This window comes from Podarcis vaucheri, assembly GCF_965113315.1.
Source record: "Podarcis vaucheri genome assembly, chromosome: W".
NCBI lineage: Eukaryota > Metazoa > Chordata > Lepidosauria > Squamata > Lacertidae > Podarcis > Podarcis vaucheri.
In genome coordinates this window covers 9,792,412-9,811,767 of record NC_138757.1, presented here as the reverse complement: position 1 = coordinate 9,811,767, position 19,356 = coordinate 9,792,412, and the positions used below count along the sequence as shown (strand labels likewise).

At 51.8% G+C, this 19,356-nt stretch overlaps 1 protein-coding gene and 1 long non-coding RNA gene across 2 annotated transcripts in view; both read right to left on the bottom strand.

Moving 5' to 3' along the window:
- Positions 1-19,356, bottom strand: part of LOC309523254 (uncharacterized protein) — a gene marked incomplete at both ends in the record, with an annotated part of 611,327 nt that overhangs the window by 173,978 nt on the left and 417,993 nt on the right. The window lies entirely within an intron of this gene.
- Positions 1-19,356, bottom strand: part of LOC309523358 — a 432,302-nt gene that overhangs the window by 37,250 nt on the left and 375,696 nt on the right. The window lies entirely within an intron of this gene.

Sequence of the window (19,356 nt, the reverse complement as noted above, 5' to 3'; positions counted from 1 at the left end):
GGCTTCCTGGCCATACCGTGGCCCAAAAACGTGGTTCCGAACCACGGATCCTCATGGATCTTCACGCTTTTTGCATTGGGCCACCCCAAACTCACTGTCAAATCACACATCATAGCCTGGGACACAGCCTGCACCACAGAAAACTCAGATCCATGGTTATCTGGCAACGGCATGGCCCAAAAACGTGGTTTTGAAGCAAGGATCTTCATGGATCTTCATGATTTTTGCACAAGATCAGCCCAAAGTCATCATCAGATCACACATCATGTCCAGGGGCACAGCCTGCACCACAAAAATCATGGATCCATGGCTTCCTGGTCATACTGTGGCCCAAAAATGTGGTTTTGAAGCACGGATCCTCATGGATCCTCACGCTTTTTGCACTAGATCAGCCCAAATTCACCGTTAAATTACACATCATGGCCAGGGATACAACTTGCACCACAAAAAAATAGGATCCACGGCTTCCTGGCCATACCTTGGCCCAAAAACGTGGTTTTGAAGCAAGGATCTTCATGGATCCTCACGCTTTTTGCATTGGGCCAACCCAAACCCACTGTCAAATCACATATCATACCAAGGGGCACAGCCTACACCACAAAAAACACGGATCCACGCCTGCCTGGCCATACCGTGGCCCAAAAACGTGGTTCCGAAGCATGGATCCTCATGGATCCTGTTGATTTTTGCACAAGACCAGCCCAAAATACCATCAGATCAAACATCATGGCCAGGGGCACAGAATCCACCACAAAAATCACGGATCCACGGCTTCCTGGTCATACCGTGGCCCAAAAAACATGGTTTTGAACCACGGATCCTCACGCTTTTTGCACTAGATCAGCCCAAATTCACCGTCAAATCACACATCATGTCCAGGGGCACTGCCTGCACCACAAAAAACTCGGATCCACGGCTTCCTGGCCACTCCATGGCCCAAAAACGTGGTTTTGAAGCACGGATCCTCATGGATCCTCACACTTTTTGCACTAGATCAGCCCAAACTCACCATCAAATCACACATCATGGCCAGGGGCACAACCTGCACCACAAAAATCATGGATCCATGGCTTCCTGGCGACACCGTAGCCCAAAAATGTAGTTTTGAAGCACGGATCCTCGTGGATCCTCACACTTTTTGCACTGGGCCACCCCTAAATCACTGTCAAATCACACATCATGGCCATGGCCACAGCCTGCACCACAAAAAACACGGATCCACAGCTTCCTGGCGACTCCATGGCTCAAAAACGTGGTTTTGAAGCACGGATCCTCATGGATCATCACGCCTTTTGCATTGGGGAACCCCAAATTCACCCTTTATTCAAATATCTTGTACATAACCACAGATCTGACCACAAACATCATGGATCTACTGCCAGATGCTACCCTGGATATATTGGCCAATTTTTAGGTGGGTGTGCTGGGATGGAGGAAACTGAGTCGGCTGAATCTCTATCCATTAATGATGGGCGTCCAATGGCTGGGCCAGAATAATTTCAGTTTGGTTTGCCAGCTCCCAGCTCTTAATGGGGCGCAATAGTCACCTGTAGCCGCTATCAGGAGTCCCGGTGTGATCCTGGATGCTTCTGTCTCTATGGAGGCATTGGTCACAAATGTAGCCAAACTGGAATTTTTGAATCTATGTCAGGTTAGGAGATCGGTACTGTACCTGTCCCTTTCCAACCTAGCCATGGTGAACCATGCAGTAGTCACCTGCAGGCTAGACTACTTTAACTTGCTGTACACCTGAGCCGGGGAGTGCAGGGTATAAATGTGATAGAGAGAGAGAGAGTGAGAGAGATAGATATGCAGGGCTACCCTTGAGACTGCTCCAGAAACTCCAAATGGTCTAAAATGCAGGTGCATGAGTTCTTACTTGGACTTTGTGGGGAGCCCACATTCAGTTGGTTGTTCATAAGCTGGATTGGCTCCAGGCGGAGTATCGAATCAGGTTCAATGTTTTGGTGCTAATCTTTAAAGCCCTAAACAGTCTGTGACCTTTCTTATCTGTGGGAATTATCTTCCAATACACCCCCCATGAGTGTGACGCTCATCTAACAGCAACCTTCTGGTGGTCCCTGGCCCAAAACATATCCAGCTGTCCTCAACCAGAGCCAGAGCCTTTTTGGTGGAACGCTTTGTCTAATGAGAACCAGGGCTCAGTGCAATCTAGACTTCCGGGGTTGACGCGATCTGGGAATGGCGGATTCCCTCCGAGCTCCGGAGGGAATCGGCTCAGCAGGGGACGGGTCTTTGCCGTGCCGGCGACACGGGGACCCTTAAAACCGCAGGCGCGGAATGCCTGCGGACTGAAGACTCAGCGGGTGCCTTAAGCGCCCCCCCTGATTCGCGAAGAGCCTTTTTAAAGGCTGCGGAGGGGATACGGGGGGTGGCGCGGCACTGAGAGTCCATCGCTACCTCTGCTGAGCGAAGCCGCGAGCCATGACCGGAGAGCGCTGACTTCCTTCCTTGAAATTCGGCTGAAAAAACAACCCGTGAGTAATTTGGACTTGGCTTTTAAGAAATTCATCCACTGAATTTGAGACGATCGGGGGATGTGTTAAAAGGAAGTCCGCACCCCCACCTTGCAGACGATCCAGAGCAACGAAAAAAGAACTAAGCTGGAGTGCCTACCCTGTAAAGGGTGAGTTTTAAAAAAGACAGTAACTTCCAAGATTTGGAAATTTTGAGCAGGAGAGAGGAGTGTTGGATGTTTTGTGTTCTGTTGTAAACAACCCCCCCTCCCGGGCCCGGGAGCGTCCTGCTTTGGAGCTGGTTTAAGAAGTGCAGAGTTTGACAGCTGTCAAAGCTGTCAAACGGACTGTTAATAGTGGAAAATTGCTACCTAAGTTACCTCTGGATTAAAAAGAGTTACAATTGATCTAAAATTGTTGGAAATAAAGAAACAATAACAAGACAGAGGACTGTTGGGGAAAAGAATACTAAGTAACCAGATTCCCTCTAGAGGGAATTCTGTGGAATTACAATGGCTGTGGATGGAAAGATACTGGGAGAAATCGAAAGGATGTTCTATTTGGTCGGAATCTTACAAGAGCAGACTACGGCTATGAGTGAACAATTGATGACCTTGACTTCTGAAACAAGTAGTTCTGCTGAATGTAACGAGGACCTCAATGAGAAAGAATCCACAGCTGAACCAGAAATGATAATAAAAGAAGAGGAGAAGACAAAACAAGAAAGAGAAGAAGTGATGTGGGAAAATACTGAGCAGAAGCTGACGCCTGTGGAATATAAACAAGGAGACTATTGGAGCAAACCTACTATAAATCCACGAAAGATGCAGAAGACGAAAGTGGAGGCCCTGGGAGTCTATGAAATTAAGGAATTTAAAATAAAGAAATATAATCGGGGCCTCCACATAGACTCTGACTTTGATTACCTTCAAGATTCATGCCTTGTGGAAACTCTTCAGCAGCTGTTTGCAAATATGGGAAGAGACTTTGGATTGATGGTGAAAGAACTCTTTCGAGATGTGACGACCGGCATAAAGGATTACCAACAAGACCGGCGGAGAGGGACTGAAAGAGACTGGAGGGCCTCGGACGTGAGGAACCCGGGCTAAGAACTGTTATTTTGGACATGCTTTGGGAAGGGACGCAAACCGGGGATGGGAGGGAGGGAAAAATCAAGTTCTAACAACACTCATGATTATGGGATTTGGTTAAAAAGATCATTATTCAAGACAAAATGGGAAATCGATGGAAGGGAATTGAGGTCCAACTTAGAAAAAATTAATTTTGTTTGCTTTTATAAAAGGACTAATATTAAGATAGGGAAATGCCAATTTGCTGATATAAATTTGGAAATGGGGATGCAAGGGAGGGGGTAGGGGGAAGTCAACGACCAGGGTTAGGAAATAACATTTTTGGGAAAGTATATATGTTTGTTGTTGTTGTTGGTTTTTTTTTCTTTTTTTTTTCCTTTCTTTGTTTATGTGTTTATTTGTCTTTTGTGTCTTTGTTTTTGTCTATATAAAATGTGAAAACCCAATAAAAATTTTATAAAAAAAAAAAAAAGAGAACCAGGGCTCAGTGCAATCTATCTCAGTTCTCTCACTTGTCATGGTGAGTGGGCTTGCACATTCCTATGACCCTTGAGAGTGAAGCCATTGGGAATCTCGTACTCCCAGCAGGGTCACCCAAGGTGGTAAGGTCAAAGAAAATTAAATATGCTCAGAGTCCTGTAGTGATTTCATGCTCTTTATTGCAGCTTGTAAAACAGTGATTGAATTTCCCCCCAAACCTCAGGCTTTTATATACATTATTTACACAATGAGTCCCGTCTGACTAGCTGATTCTGCTTCCCTCCTGGAGCCTGATTGGTCTTTTCCTGCAAGCCAATCAGTTCTTGCATTCTAGGATCCTACTTGCCTATTGTTCTAGGATCCAAGCTTAGTACATAACAGGGAAGGAGTTAGACAAAGAATGATCCAAGAAGCCCTCAACGGCAGAACAGGCGGGTGATAACAAGCAGTGTGTTACAACGGCTCTGAAGGCGGATGAAGGCTGCAGCAGATAGGATCCACCAGTTTGTCGTGACTACTTATGCCATCAGAACAGAGCCCTACTGCGAAGACTGTGCGTTGGTCAGCGTGCACAAATCTACACACATAAAACAAATTCACGCACAGGCGTCTTCCAAAAACCAAACCCAACCTCCCCAAACCCTCCCCCCATGGCCATCACTAAATGACTACTGTGGCAGGAATGTGAAGCCCATAGTCATGAACCGACACATGGGCGGTCAGTCGTTCTGACTCAAGGAATGAGGCCGTTGAGCAGCTCAGCAGCTATATCCATGACTGAGCAGCCCTTTTTAGGATCCACTATGCTCACCCCGAAAAGGGGAAGGGGCTGGAAACGGTGCCCTAAACATAGTATGCCTCCCTTTTTCCCTGACTGGATTACCACGTCCAAGTGGAATCTCTTTTCCCATAGTTTGAATCCATTATTCTGCATCCTAGTCTCTAGAACAGCAGAAAACAAGCTTGCTCCCTCTTCAACATGACATCCCTTCAAATATTTAAACATGGCTATCATGTCACTCCTTAATCTTCTCTTCTCTAGATTAAACAAATCCAGCTCCCTAAGTCCCTCCTCATAGGGCTTGAATTCCAGACCTTTTACATTTTGGTCACCCTCCTCTGGACATGCTCCAACTTGACAATATCCTTCTTCAACTGGACACAGTATTTCAGGTGTGGTCTGACCAACCAACCAGAATAGTGTGGTAGCATTCCTTCGCTTGATCTAGACACTATACTCCTATTGATGCAGCCCAGAATTGCATTGGCATTCTTAGCTGCCACATCACACTGTTGACTCATGTTCAGCTTGTGGTCGACTAAGACTCCCAGATCCCTTTCACAGGTACTGTTGTCAAGCCAAGTGTCCCCCACCTGTGCATTTCATTTTTTCTATCCAGGTGCAGTACCTTACATTTCTCCCTATTGAACTCCATATTGTTGGTTTTGGCCCAGCTCTCTAGGCTATTCAGGTCATTTTGAATTCTGACCCTGTCCTCTGGTGTATTAGCAACCCCTCCCAGTTTGCAGTCATTTGCAAATTTGATTAGCACACCCTCTATTCCATCATCCAAATCATTTATAAAAATATTGAATAGCACCAGGCCCAGGACAGAACCTTGTGGAACCCCAGTAGTCATTTTTTTCCAGGATGAAGGTGAGCCACTGATGAGCACTCTTTGGGTTCAGCCCATCAACCAATTACAAATCCACCTAACAGTAGCTTTGTCTAGCCCACATTTTACTAGTTGTTTTGCAATAATATCATGGGGGACCTTTTCAAAGGCCTTACTGAAGTCAAGGTAAGCTGGTACAAGGGAAAGCAGGATTGTAATTACCGTAAAAATTACTGATCACTGTGGATCAGCAGTCTCAACCTAACCCGCTATGTGAGGAGAGCCACGTGTTCCTTTGGAAGGCAAGTGGAATACAGTGTGATATACTGACAGCTGTTTTAAAAGATGTAACTGTAACTTAAAATCCAGTATCAGAAAAAAACACAAAAATAGATGGTCCCTGTGTGGATAGTCATGTTTGCATGATGGGGCCACCTCCAGTGACCATGTGGCCTGATATAAGAGGGTTCTAAAATCAGTCCTGAAAGTAGACTGATTGAGAATGACACACGCATAGCTTTTGCTCTGCCATTAACAAGGTGAGCTGAAGCAAATTCTTGCCTCCCTTTGGGCTTAGCAATATTTCCTACAGCATTCTTGTTGAAGGGCATTGGAGAGTTAGGTGAGGGTCGCTTTTCTGTTTTTCCATCAAGCCCCCAGACAAGAATGCTACAGCATCAGCCCCAAACACTCAGTCTCATAACAAAAAATACTCAACGGAGTTAGGGCTGAGGGTAGGGGAAGTACAATTATGATCTTTCCAGTCCTCTAGAAGCTGACCCTTTTGGTCATTTTGGTCATGGAGCCAAATATCTGTTTCCAAGTTTAAAGAGTCTAAACAAGTAAAGAACAAGCTTGCCCTTTACATGCAAAAGCCCTGAAATTCAGCCCACTGGGCAATGATAGGCTGGGAGGAGGGAGGTAAGGACTAGCACCTTCTCTGCCCTCCACCTCCAACAGCTACACCTGAAAGTTTCATGATGGGGTTCGATTTGAGAAGCTGAATGTTTATAAAGGCACTTAGCCAATTTCTGCCACGGAAATTCTGAACAGAAACACTCTGCAGGTTCAGCCCCCAAAAGAAATTGCTCTATGGTCTCTGTGTTGGGAAATGGGAACAGATCTTGCTCATCACCAACCTTCCCTCCACAAATCAGTATCACTATGAGGCTGAACTGAACAGCTTGCTCCAGAGTTTTAAGAGATACGTTTCTGTGGTGTAGTGGTTAAGAGCAGTGGACTCTAATCTGGTGAGCTGGGTTCGCTTCCCAGCTCCTCCACATGCAGCTGCTGGGTGACCTTGGGCCAGTCACACTTCTCTCTGAACTCTCTCAGCCCCACCTACCTCACAAGGTGTCTGTTGTGGGGGTGGAAGGGAAAGGAGATTTTTAGCCACTTTGAGACTCCTTCAAGTAGAGAAAAGCAGGATATAAAAACTAACTCCATAAATAAGAATTCTATGGAAAAGGACCATCCCTGCCATGATGATGAAAACTATATGTTTGGATTTTGCTGTATTATACCAACCTGTGGAATATGACAGTTCGCAGTTTCAAAATCTATTTGGCCACAGTGGATTGACAGTCTGGACACACAAAAACCTCTGGAAGATCTTTTGAATCAATGCCTATGCGAAAGCAGTGGTACCAGTCCTTGCAGTTTCCTTCACAGTAAGCCATAGTTAGGTCACCACTGGGCCTCCTGCACCCTTCCTTCAAGAAACATAGTGACCAGCAGCCTTCAAACAAGGATATCTGAGCAATAGGTTAGTGTATCCTTCCATCCCTCTGGGCATGATCGAGACACAGTAATGTAACTCTCGTTCAAGATTTGTCTCTTCTTGGGAGGAACAGCATCAATTTCCACTTGAAAAATATTTGTCTTGTCCTTCAAAATAGGTTTTCCCACAGTACTGTATTATTTCTTTTGCAATCCAGGGTCTAATGGCAGCCATATCCTTTTGTATGAACTGTAATTGGGCAGCAGAAGCAATCAGATGGGCAATGGTACATATGGTTCATATGCCCCTGTAGTCAATCAAATGTACTATGAACAATCTGAAGTCATGCTGGGCACAATTCACCACTAATCCTGCTCTTTTTCTAAAAACACGTGGTGGACTCCAGGAAAGCTGTCAGCAGGCAACATGATTCCCATGGGCACCACGTTGGAAACCCCGTATTTCAAAGTTTGCACTGACAAAATCTGTTCTCAAGAAAACTTGCAGTTAAACCTCCATTTATAATTACTACCCCTGCAAAGCAACCAACTTTTGTCCCAAAACCATTTGTAGCTGAATTGACGCAAGACAGGTGATTGTTTTTCATGGTTACTTTGGTGGTCTCCATCTAGTTGGTTTGATAATTTACATTCACAGGTAAGATCATCACAATCTCTGCCTTGGACATTCTTGAGGTTTAGCAGTGTCAAAAATTTAAAAGTCACACATTAAAAACGTCCCTAAACAGGGCTGTCGTCAGATGTCTTCTAAATGTCAGGTAGTTGTTTATCTCTTTGACATCTAATGGGAGGACATTCCACAGGGCGGGCGCCACAACCAAGAAGGCCCTCTGCCTGGTTCCTTGTCACTTTGCTTCTCACAGTGAGGGAACCACCAGAAGGCCCTTGGTGCTGGACATCAGTGTCTGGGCAGAATGATGGGCGTGGAGATGCTCCTTCAGGTATACTGCATCAAGGCCGTTTAGGGCTTTAAAGGTCAGCACCAACACTTTGAATTGTGCTCAGAAATGTACTGGGAGCCAATGTAAGTCTTTCAGGACATGTGTTATATGGTCTTGGTGGCCACTCCCAGTCACCAGACTAGCTGCTGCGTTCTGGATTAGTTGTAGTTTCTGGGTCACCTTCAAAGGTAGCCCCACGTAGAGCACATTGCAGTAGTCCAAGCGGAAAATAACAAGAGCATGCACCACTCTAGTGAGGCAGTCTCCGGGCAGGTAGGGTCTCAGCCTGCGTACCAGATGGAGCTGGTAGACAGCTGCCCTGGATACAGAATTGACCTGTGCGTCCATGGACAGCTGTGAGTCCAAAATGACTCCCAGGCTGTGCACCTGGTCCTTCAGGGGCACAGTTACCCCATTCTGGACCAGGGAGTCCTTCACACCAGCCCACCCCCTGTCCCCCAAGAACAGAACTTCATTATTGTCAGGATTCAATAATAATAATAATAATAATAATAATTTATTATTTATACCCCGCCCATCTGGCTGGGCCTCCCCAGCCACTCTGGGCGGCTTCCATAAAAACCAAAAATACAATAAAATATCACATGTTAAAAACTTCCCTGAACAGGGCTGCCTTAAGATGTCTCCTGAATGTCAGGTAGTTGTTTATCGCTTTGACATCTGCTGGAAGGGTGTTCCACAGGGCGGGCGCCACTACCGAGAAGGCCCTCTGCCTGGTTCCCTGTAGCTTTGCTTCTCGCAGTGAGGGAACCGCCAGAAGGCCCTCGGCGCTGGACCTCAGCGTCCGGGCAGAATGATGGGGGTGGAGACGCTCCTTCAGGTATACTGGACCGAGGCCGTTTAGGGCTTTAAAGGTCAGCACCAACACTTTGAATTGTGCTCGGAAACGTACTGGGAGCCAATGCAGGTCTTTCAAGACCGGTGTTATATGGTCTCGGCGGCCGCTCCCAGTCACCAGTCTAGCTGCCGCATTCTGGATTAGTTGTAGTTTCCGAGTCACCTTCAAAGGTAGCCCCACGTAGAGCGCATTGCAGTAGTCCAAGCGGGAGATAACCAGAGCATGCACCACTCTGGCGAGACAGTCCACAGGCAGATAGGGTCTCAGCCTACGTACCAGATGGAGCTGGTAAACAGCTGCCCTGGACACAGATTTGACCTGTGCCTCCATGGACAGCTGTGAGTCCAAAATGACTCCCAGGCTGCGCACCTGGTCCTTCAGGGGCACAGTTACCCCATTCAGGACCAGGGAATCCTCCACACCTGCCCGCCTCCTGTCCCCCAAAAACAGTACTTCTGTCTTGTCAGGATTCAACCTCAATCCACTAGCTGCCATCCATCCTCCAACCGCCTCCAAGTACTCACACAGGACCTTCACCACCTTCACTGGTTCTGAGTTGAAAGAGAGGTAGAGCTGGGTATCATCCGCATATTGATGGACACCAAGCCCAAACCCCCTGATGATCTCTCCCAGCAGCTTCCTGTAGATGTTAAAAAGCATGGAGGGGAGGACGGAACCCCGAGGCACCCCACAAGTAAGTCTGAACACTCATCCCCCACCACAACTTTCTGGACACAGCCCAGGAGGAAGGAGCAGAACCACTGTATAACAGTGCCCTCAGCTCCCAGCTCCTCTAGACGGTCCAGAAGGATGTTATGATCGATTGTCGCGACCAAGGCAGTTTCAGTCCCATGAGGAGACCTGAATCCCAATTGGAAGGGATCCAAATGGTCTGCATCCTCCGGGCATGCCTGGAGTTGTTCAGCAACCACCCGCTCAATCACCTTGCCCAAGAATGGAAGATTTGAGGCTGGGCGATAGTTGGCCATACTGGCCGGGTCTAAAGATGTTTTTTTAAGAAGCGGTTTAATGACCGCCTCTTTCAGCTGGTCTGGGAATGCCCCCTCACAGAGGGAAGCATTCACCACCCCGCAGAGCCCATTGCCCAGCCCTTCCCGGCTTGCTTTTATTAGCCAGGATGGGCAAGGATCAAGGAGACAGGTGGTTGGTTTCACGCATCCAAGCAGCCTGTCCACATTCTCGGGGGTAACAGATTGAAATTGATTCCATGCAACTTGACCAGACAGGGCTCTAGCACTCTCTCGTCCCGACCCTGCTCCCACGGTGGTGTCTACCTCCTTCCGAATATGAGCAACTTTATCTGCATAAAAATTTGAAAAATCGTTGCAGGAGGTCTTGGGGTCTTTACAAGGCCCCGGTGGTAAAGGTGGTTCCGTTAAATTGCAAACCACCTGAAAGAGTCTTCTGCTACTGTCAGGGCTGCTTCCAGATCCTAGCTCACAGAGGATCACGCTAGCCAGCGTTCACTTTATAAAAGTCTTTATTGAGTTACAGTTTCCAATTCCAAGCTGCAGCGTGCAGCCCTACGTCTTATAAGCTAGACCGGCGCAGCTCCGTCTGAGTCCCCGCCTCCTGTACACCAACTTAATACCCTAGCCTTACTCCACCTTTTCCGCCTGACCGTTCTTCTCTGGGTCCCTCTGCCCCCCCGTGGTCTCTTCCTTCCGGGACTCTTCTGACGCTGACCCCCCGGACCCTTCTGTCTCCTTGCGGCGGGCTTTAGGACCTGGCTCCCTTTCCGGGCTGCTTACTGTGCCGCCTTCCTGTGCATTTGAACTTGGCACGCGCGCCCAACCTTCCACTTTCCGCTTGACCGTTTCTTCGCTCTCCGATGGAGGTGTGGCCACTCCTGACTCATGCCCTCCCCCCTGCGGCGAGCCGCCGGATCCCGATGCCTGGCGCCCTTCCTCCCCACTGCGCTCTGTTGGGGACGTTGGCCCCGATTTCCAACTGCTGCTCTCTGAACCCCCTTTTGTCCCTTCTTCCTGGGGTGTCCCCCTAAGCTCCCCCCTTGCTCTGGTCACTGGCGCTCCTTTCTGTGAATCTTCCGATTCACTGGAAAGACTCGGAGACCTCGGGTCGTCGTCATCGCTCATCTTTCCTTCGGACTCCTCCCCCTCGCTCTCTGTTTCCTCCCTTGCCCTCGCCTCTGCTCCTGAACCCCTGACATCCATCCCCCCTCAAAGCCCCCCTTCCCCCCTCCCCTCCTTCAGGTGCGGGTGCTGGGTGCTCCATTGTCATGGGGGCGAATGCCGGATACAGTTCGCTTCCTGTGAGAGCCAGTGTGGTGTAGTGGTTAAGAGCGGTAGTCACGTAATCTGGGTAACCGGGTTCGCGTCTCCGCTCATCCACATGCAGCTGCTGGGTGACCTTGGGCCAGTCACACTTCTCTGAAGTCTCTCAGCCCCACTCACCTCACAGAGTGTTTGTTGTGGGGGAGGAAGGGAAAGGAGATTGTTAGCCGCTTTGAGACTCCTGAAGGGGAGTGAAAGGCGGGATATCAAATCCAAACTCTTCTTCTTCTTCTGTGGCGGGCATCCAACTGAAGACTTCCGGTTCTTCCTCCCTGTGCTCGTCGACGACGGTCACCTCCTCTTCCATCTCTGTGCCGCCGTGCTCGAACCCAAGATCCTCCCCGAACACGTCCAAGTCAGTCTCTGCCTCGGTCGCTCCCGGGTCCGTCGCTCGAGCTGGACCCTCCAGCCACTTCCTGCGCCACTGCTCCTCTGGTCGATCATCCCACCAATACGAGGGTTCTGAAGCCGATTCCGAGGGTGACCCCTCCGGGGAACGCGTGTCCAGTGTCGGTTCCTCGTCCGAGTCGAACCCCAGGAACGTGCTGGCGGAAAGCGTGGGTGTGAAAAGCCAGTCGTCGAAAAACTCGGCTGGCATGGGCCTGTGCGGGAAGAGGGCATGAAACTCATCTTTGAGTAGAGGTTCCTCCAAAGCGTAGCCTGGCACCCAGCTGTTGGCACTGGCTGAGGTGCCCTCTCTGGCGAGAAGGTATTCTACTCCCTCTTCCCCCCATCTAGAGTCCAAAATCTCTGTGACCTCGTTGATGGGCTCCTCCTGTGGCACTCCCGCCTGCTCGTTCCCCTCCCGGAGCGGACTCGGTGCCGTTCCTGGCTCCTGAAATCTGTGAGGTGCCTTGTAGGGAGTGAGCACCGATCTGTGGAACACCGGATGCATCCTGGATCCCTCCGGAAGTGTCAGCCAGAAGGCCACCGGGTTGACCTGTGCCTCGACTTGGTAGGGCCCCAGTTGCTTATGCCCTAGCTTCTTCTTTGCTAACGATCTGGCCGGCACTGCGTGGGCTGCCAACCAGACCCAGTCTCCCACTTGGATCTCTTCGCCAACCCTCCTGTGTTTGTCCGCTTGCACCTTGTATGCGTGCTTAGCTAGCTCCAGCTGCCGCCGGAGCTGATCGTGGACCTCCTGTAACTCCGACGTGAACGCGTCCGCCGCCTGCGGCTCCCCCTCCCCCATTCTTTCCAGTCCCGGGAAGGTTCTGGGGTGCCTTCCATTGTTGGCGAAGAACGGCGTCACTCCTGTGGACACGTGCTTCGTGTTGTTGTAGGCGAACTCGGCGAGTGGCAGGTAATCCACACACGTTGCAGGCTGTTGGTTTGCATAACATCTCAGGTACTGCTGCATGATGGCATTGACTCGCTCCGCTTGTCCGTTGGTCTGCGCGTGTCTCGCCGACGCCAGGTTGATCTTGACGTTCAGGAAACCCATCAGCTTCTGCCAAAAGTTCGAGATGAACTGTCGCCCCCGGTCGGACAGTATAGACCGCGGCAGACCGTGAACCTTGAACACGTGATCTATGAACAGTTTGGCGGTTTGTTCCGCCGTGGCCACCTTCGCACACGGAATGAAGTGCGCCATCTTGGTGAACAAGTCCACCACCACTAGCACTGCTGTCTTGCCCCTCGAGCTGGGTAGATCCGTGACAAAGTCCAGGGCCACTCTCTCCCATGGTTCGAATGGGGTTTGCAGCGGTTCCAGCAGCCCCGCCGGCGGTCTGTGCACTGGCTTGGCCCTCTGGCAGGTGTCGCACCTCGCCACGTAGTCTGCAACTTCCCCTCTCATTCTGGGCCACCAGAAGTCTCTAGCGACTAATTCCATCGTCTTCTCCGTGCCAAAGTGCCCGGCGGTGGGCGCGTCGTGCAACTGCTGCAGTACCTTGGCACGAAGTTCGTCTCCCGGCACGTAGATGGCCCCTTTACGGATGAGCAATCCATCGCGCTCCTGGAACCCGTCGGTCATCGCCATGCCCCTGTGCACCTCTGCCAATTTTACTTGCGCGAAGGCGTCGTCCTGCAACGCTCGCCGTACCGCATCCAGGTCAACCGTTGCCGAAGCGCACGCCCACGCTGTCGGTGCGAAGATGTGCATGGCCGTCGCTGGCGTCGCCTCCTCCAGGTATTGCGGTTTACGGGATAGTGCATCCGCCATGACGTTGGTGTCTCCCGGGACATACTCTATTCGGAAGTCGAAGTCCGCAAAGAACTCTGCCCAACGTATCTGCCTCTGGTTCAGGAACCGCGCTGTGCGCCAGTGCTCCAGATTCTTGTGGTCCGTGCAGACCTGCACTGTGTGCTTGGCGCCGATCAGGAAGTGCCTCCACGCCTGGAAAGCTGCATGAATGGCGAGCAACTCCCTGTCCCAGATGGTGTAGTTCTGTTCCGACTTGGTGAGCTTCCTGGAGTAGAACGCTCCCGGCCTCCAAGCCCCCTGCGGGTCTTGCTGCAACAGGACTGCTCCCACGGCTCTGTCTGAAGCGTCCGTCTCCACCCTCATCGGTCTGCTGGGGTTGACATGCAGTAGCTGCTCTTCCGACGCGAAGAGACGCTTGAGTGCCTGAAAGGACTGCTCCGCCTGCTCCGTCCAGATGAACTTCTTTTTCTTGGAGCTGAGCGTGTCTGTGATGGCCGCCGTCTGCATTGCAAACCCCTTGATAAACTTGCGATAGAAGTTCGCAAAGCCGATAAACCGCTGGACCTCCTTCCGGTTGCGCGGGCTTTTCTAATCCAACACAGCGCGAACCTTGGCGCTGTCCATGGCGAGCCCCTTGTCTGACAACTTGTAGCCCAGGAAATCCACCTCCGACACGTCGAACTGGCACTTTTCCAGCTTGGCGTACAGCCTATGCTGCTGTAGTCTGCTCAGCACTTCCTTGACGTCTCTGTCATGGGCCTGCTGCGATTCAGAAAATATCAGGATGTCATCCAGGAAGCAGACACACTTCTTGTAGAGGAGACCCGCTAACACGTGATGCATGAAAGCTTGAAAACAGTGGGAGCCATTTTGCAGTCCAAACGGCATAACTCTGTATTCGTAGGTGCCCAGGGGCGTGAACATGGCTGTCTTCCACTCATCGCCTTCCCGCACGCGAATGAGGTTGTACGCCCCGCGCAGGTCCAACTTGGTGAACACTCTTCCTTTGTGCACCGTCGCGAGGAGGTCATCGATCCTGGGCATGGGGAAATCCGATGGCTTGGTCATGCTGTTTAAGGTCCGATAGTCCACTACGAGCCTTTTTTGGGGCGTGTCCTTCTTCTTGACAAAGAATACAGGACTGCCCCCCACTGCCTTGGACTCCCGGATGAAACCGCGCTCCAAATTATGATCTATGAACTCTCTGAGTTCCTGTAGTTCGTCCTCAGACATAGAATACAGCTTCCCTTTTGGGAATGAAGTGCGCCATCTTGGTGAACAAGTCCACCACCACTAGCACTGCTGTCTTGCCCCTCGAGCTGGGTAGATCCGTGACAAAGTCCAGGGCCACTCTCTCCCATGGTTCGAATGGGGTTTGCAGCGGTTCCAGCAGCCCCGCCGGCGGTCTGTGCACTGGCTTGGCCCTCTGGCAGGTGTCGCACCTCGCCACGTAGTCTGCAACTTCCCCTCTCATTCTGGGCCACCAGAAGTCTCTAGCGACTAATTCCATCGTCTTCTCCGTGCCAAAGTGCCCGGCGGTGGGCGCGTCGTGCAACTGCTGCAGTACCTTGGCACGAAGTTCGTCTCCCGGCACGTAGATGGCCCCTTTACGGATGAGCAATCCATCGCGCTCCTGGAACCCGTCGGTCATCGCCATGCCCCTGTGCACCTCTGCCAATTTTACTTGCGCGAAGGCGTCGTCCTGCAACGCTCGCCGTACCGCATCCAGGTCAACCGTTGCCGAAGCGCACGCCCACGCTGTCGGTGCGAAGATGTGCATGGCCGTCGCTGGCGTCGCCTCCTCCAGGTATTGCGGTTTACGGGATAGTGCATCCGCCATGACGTTGGTGTCTCCCGGGACATACTCTATTCGGAAGTCGAAGTCCGCAAAGAACTCTGCCCAACGTATCTGCCTCTGGTTCAGGAACCGCGCTGTGCGCCAGTGCTCCAGATTCTTGTGGTCCGTGCAGACCTGCACTGTGTGCTTGGCGCCGATCAGGAAGTGCCTCCACGCCTGGAAAGCTGCATGAATGGCGAGCAACTCCCTGTCCCAGATGGTGTAGTTCTGTTCCGACTTGGTGAGCTTCCTGGAGTAGAACGCTCCCGGCCTCCAAGCCCCCTGCGGGTCTTGCTGCAACAGGACTGCTCCCACGGCTCTGTCTGAAGCGTCCGTCTCCACCCTCATCGGTCTGCTGGGGTTGACATGCAGTAGCTGCTCTTCCGACGCGAAGAGACGCTTGAGTGCCTGAAAGGACTGCTCCGCCTGCTCCGTCCAGATGAACTTCTTTTTCTTGGAGCTGAGCGTGTCTGTGATGGCCGCCGTCTGCATTGCAAACCCCTTGATAAACTTGCGATAGAAGTTCGCAAAGCCGATAAACCGCTGGACCTCCTTCCGGTTGCGCGGGCTTTTCTAATCCAACACAGCGCGAACCTTGGCGCTGTCCATGGCGAGCCCCTTGTCTGACAACTTGTAGCCCAGGAAATCCACCTCCGACACGTCGAACTGGCACTTTTCCAGCTTGGCGTACAGCCTATGCTGCTGTAGTCTGCTCAGCACTTCCTTGACGTCTCTGTCATGGGCCTGCTGCGATTCAGAAAATATCAGGATGTCATCCAGGAAGCAGACACACTTCTTGTAGAGGAGACCCGCTAACACGTGATGCATGAAAGCTTGAAAACAGTGGGAGCCATTTTGCAGTCCAAACGGCATAACTCTGTATTCGTAGGTGCCCAGGGGCGTGAACATGGCTGTCTTCCACTCATCGCCTTCCCGCACGCGAATGAGGTTGTACGCCCCGCGCAGGTCCAACTTGGTGAACACTCTTCCTTTGTGCACCGTCGCGAGGAGGTCATCGATCCTGGGCATGGGGAAATCCGATGGCTTGGTCATGCTGTTTAAGGTCCGATAGTCCACTACGAGCCTTTTTTGGGGCGTGTCCTTCTTCTTGACAAAGAATACAGGACTGCCCCCCACTGCCTTGGACTCCCGGATGAAACCGCGCTCCAAATTATGATCTATGAACTCTCTGAGTTCCTGTAGTTCGTCCTCAGACATAGAATACAGCTTCCCTTTTGGCAGCGCCGCCCCTGGCAGGAGGTCAATCTTGCAGTCATATGGCCTGTGGGGGGGTAGCTTGTCCGCCTCCTTCTCGCAGAAAACCTCCAAAAATCCTGCGTATTTGTGGGGGACTGCTTGCAGCGTCCCCAGCTGCAGCTGTGACTCCTCTTCCTCTCCCTCCTGCCGGGGCAGGATGCAGTGTTCAGCACAATAGGAAGAGCCGAAGATCAGCTGCCGCTGGTACCAAGCCAGCGTCGGGCTGTGCCTGTCCAGCCAACTCATGCCCAATACAATAGGCGTGTCCGACAGTTGAGTGACATTAAAACTGATGATTTCCCTGTGATTTCCAAGTCGCATCACCATTGGTGGCATTTGCTTCACCACCTGCCCCCCGAGCAGCTCCCTGCCATCCACCGTGACGACCTGCAGGGGCAGCGTGGCAGGCAGCAACTGTATAGCGTGCTGATCGACAAAGTCTTGCCCTATAAAGTCCGCGTTGCTGCCAGAGTCAACGGTGATTGGCACGTCCATTGTGAGGCCATTGGGTAGCTGGAGCGATGCGGTGAGCTGCACCACTGATTTGGGCGGGAGGGGGTCTGTGGGCTGCAAAATCTCTGGGGACTGCTTCACTGACTCGTCTGGCTGGGCCCCAGTGCCTCTGTCTCCAGCCAGACTCCGTCGTTTCCCTGCTGTGGTTCTTTGTGCTGAGTAGCTGCAGTTACCGTTGCAGAGGCTGCAGTGTGCTTGTGGATCCTCTGGGGACACTCTTTTGCCATGTGCTGAGGACTGTCGCAGATGTAGCACTTCCGGTTCCCTCTAGGAGGCTTCGCCTTGACTGCTCCCAGCGCTAGGGCTCTGGTAGCTGACTGAGCCCTGGCACCTCCAACCTCCATAGGTTCCGCTCCCCCTCCTGGCGGAGGCGTAGATTGCGCACGCGCTGCTTCCCTGGGAACGAAGGAAAACCCTCTCGCTGGTTCGCGCCCTCCGCGCCCTTCGTCCCTGCTCCATGGACGTTCTTCCAGACGCACCCCAACCGTCAGCTCCCTCTGAACGACCTCCTGCGTGCTCCGGGGTCTCTCCCCCCTCGCAATTTCGTCTTTAACCGCGCCGCTCAAGCCTTCCCAAAAAAGGTCTCTGACTGGAGCTGAATCTCTGTCCCATTCTAGGGCACTGACCAGTGCAAAAAAGCGGGCATGATACTGCCTTACACTGGCCCTCCCCTGCTTCAGTCCGTGTATCTCTTTCCGGGCAAGATCCACGTCTATGCTTGATAAAAAACACGCATCCATTGCTTTAATGAAGGCATCCGCACTTCGGAGCGCCGGATCCTTATCTCTCCACAAATTGCGCAGCCATGCTTTAGCATCTCCATGCAAAATTCCAAGCTGCAGCATGCAGCCCTACGTCTTATAAGCTAGACCGGCGCAGCTCCGTCTGAGTCCCCGCCTCCTGTACACCAACTTAATACCCTAGCCTTACTCCACCTTTTCCGCCTGACCGTTCTTCTCTGGGTCCCTCTGCCCCCCGTGGTCTCTTCCTTCCCGGACTCTTCTGACGCTGACCCCCCGGACCCTTCTGTCTCCTTGCGGCGGGCTTTAGGACCTGGCTCCCTTTCCGGGCTGCTTACTGTGCCGCCTTCCTGTGCATTTGAACTTGGCGCGCGCGCCCAACCTTCCACTTTCCGCTTGACCGTTTCTTCGCTCTCCGATGGAGGTGTGGCCACTCCTGACTCATGCCCTCCCCCCTGCGGCGAGCCACCGGATCCCGATGCCTGGCGCCCTTCCTCCCCACTGCGCTCTGTTGGGGACGTTGGCCCCGATTTCCAACTGCTGCTCTCTGAACCCCCTTTTGTCCCTTCTTCCTGGGGTGTCCCCCTAAGCCCCCCCTTGCTCTGGTCACTGGCGCTCCTTTCTGTGAATCTTCCGATTCACTGGAAAGACTCGGAGATCTCGGGTCGTCGTCATCGCTCATCTTTCCTTCGGACTCCTCCCCCTCGCTCTCTGTTTCCTCCCTTGCCCTCGCCTCTGCTCCTGAACCCCTGACAGCTACTATTTTCTGTAGATGCAATAGAGGCGGTGAAGAAAGTCTTCTTCGCCGTTGCTATCGCCACTTGGTAGGCTCGACATTGAGCTCTAACCTGTGTCTGGTCCAATTCAGAATGAGTTTTCTGCCACTGGCACTCTAGCCGTCTCAGCGATTGTTTCCTCACCCTCAGCTCCAAAGAAAACCACGGGGCTGTCAGGGCTCCATGCAGTCGGAGAGGGCGCTTCGGAGCCAGACAGTCGATAGCCCTGGTCAACTCCACATTTCAGCGGGCCACCAGGGAATCAGCTGAAAGGCCATCAACATGGGATAAAGCATGCCCTACCACTCTCTGGAAACCATTTGGATTCATTAAGTGTTGGGGGCGGACCATCTGCATTGGTCCCACCTCCCTGCAGAGGAGAAGGGTCACGGAGAAGTCTAGTTGCACCAGGAAGTGATCTGACCATGGCACTTCTTTTGTTTCACTTTTACCTAGTGTCATATCACCCATGTCACTAGAGGTGAACACTAGGTCTAAGGCATGTCCGTGACTATGAGTTGGGCCAAACTTATTCAGGGACAGCCCCATGGAGGCCATGCTTTCCACG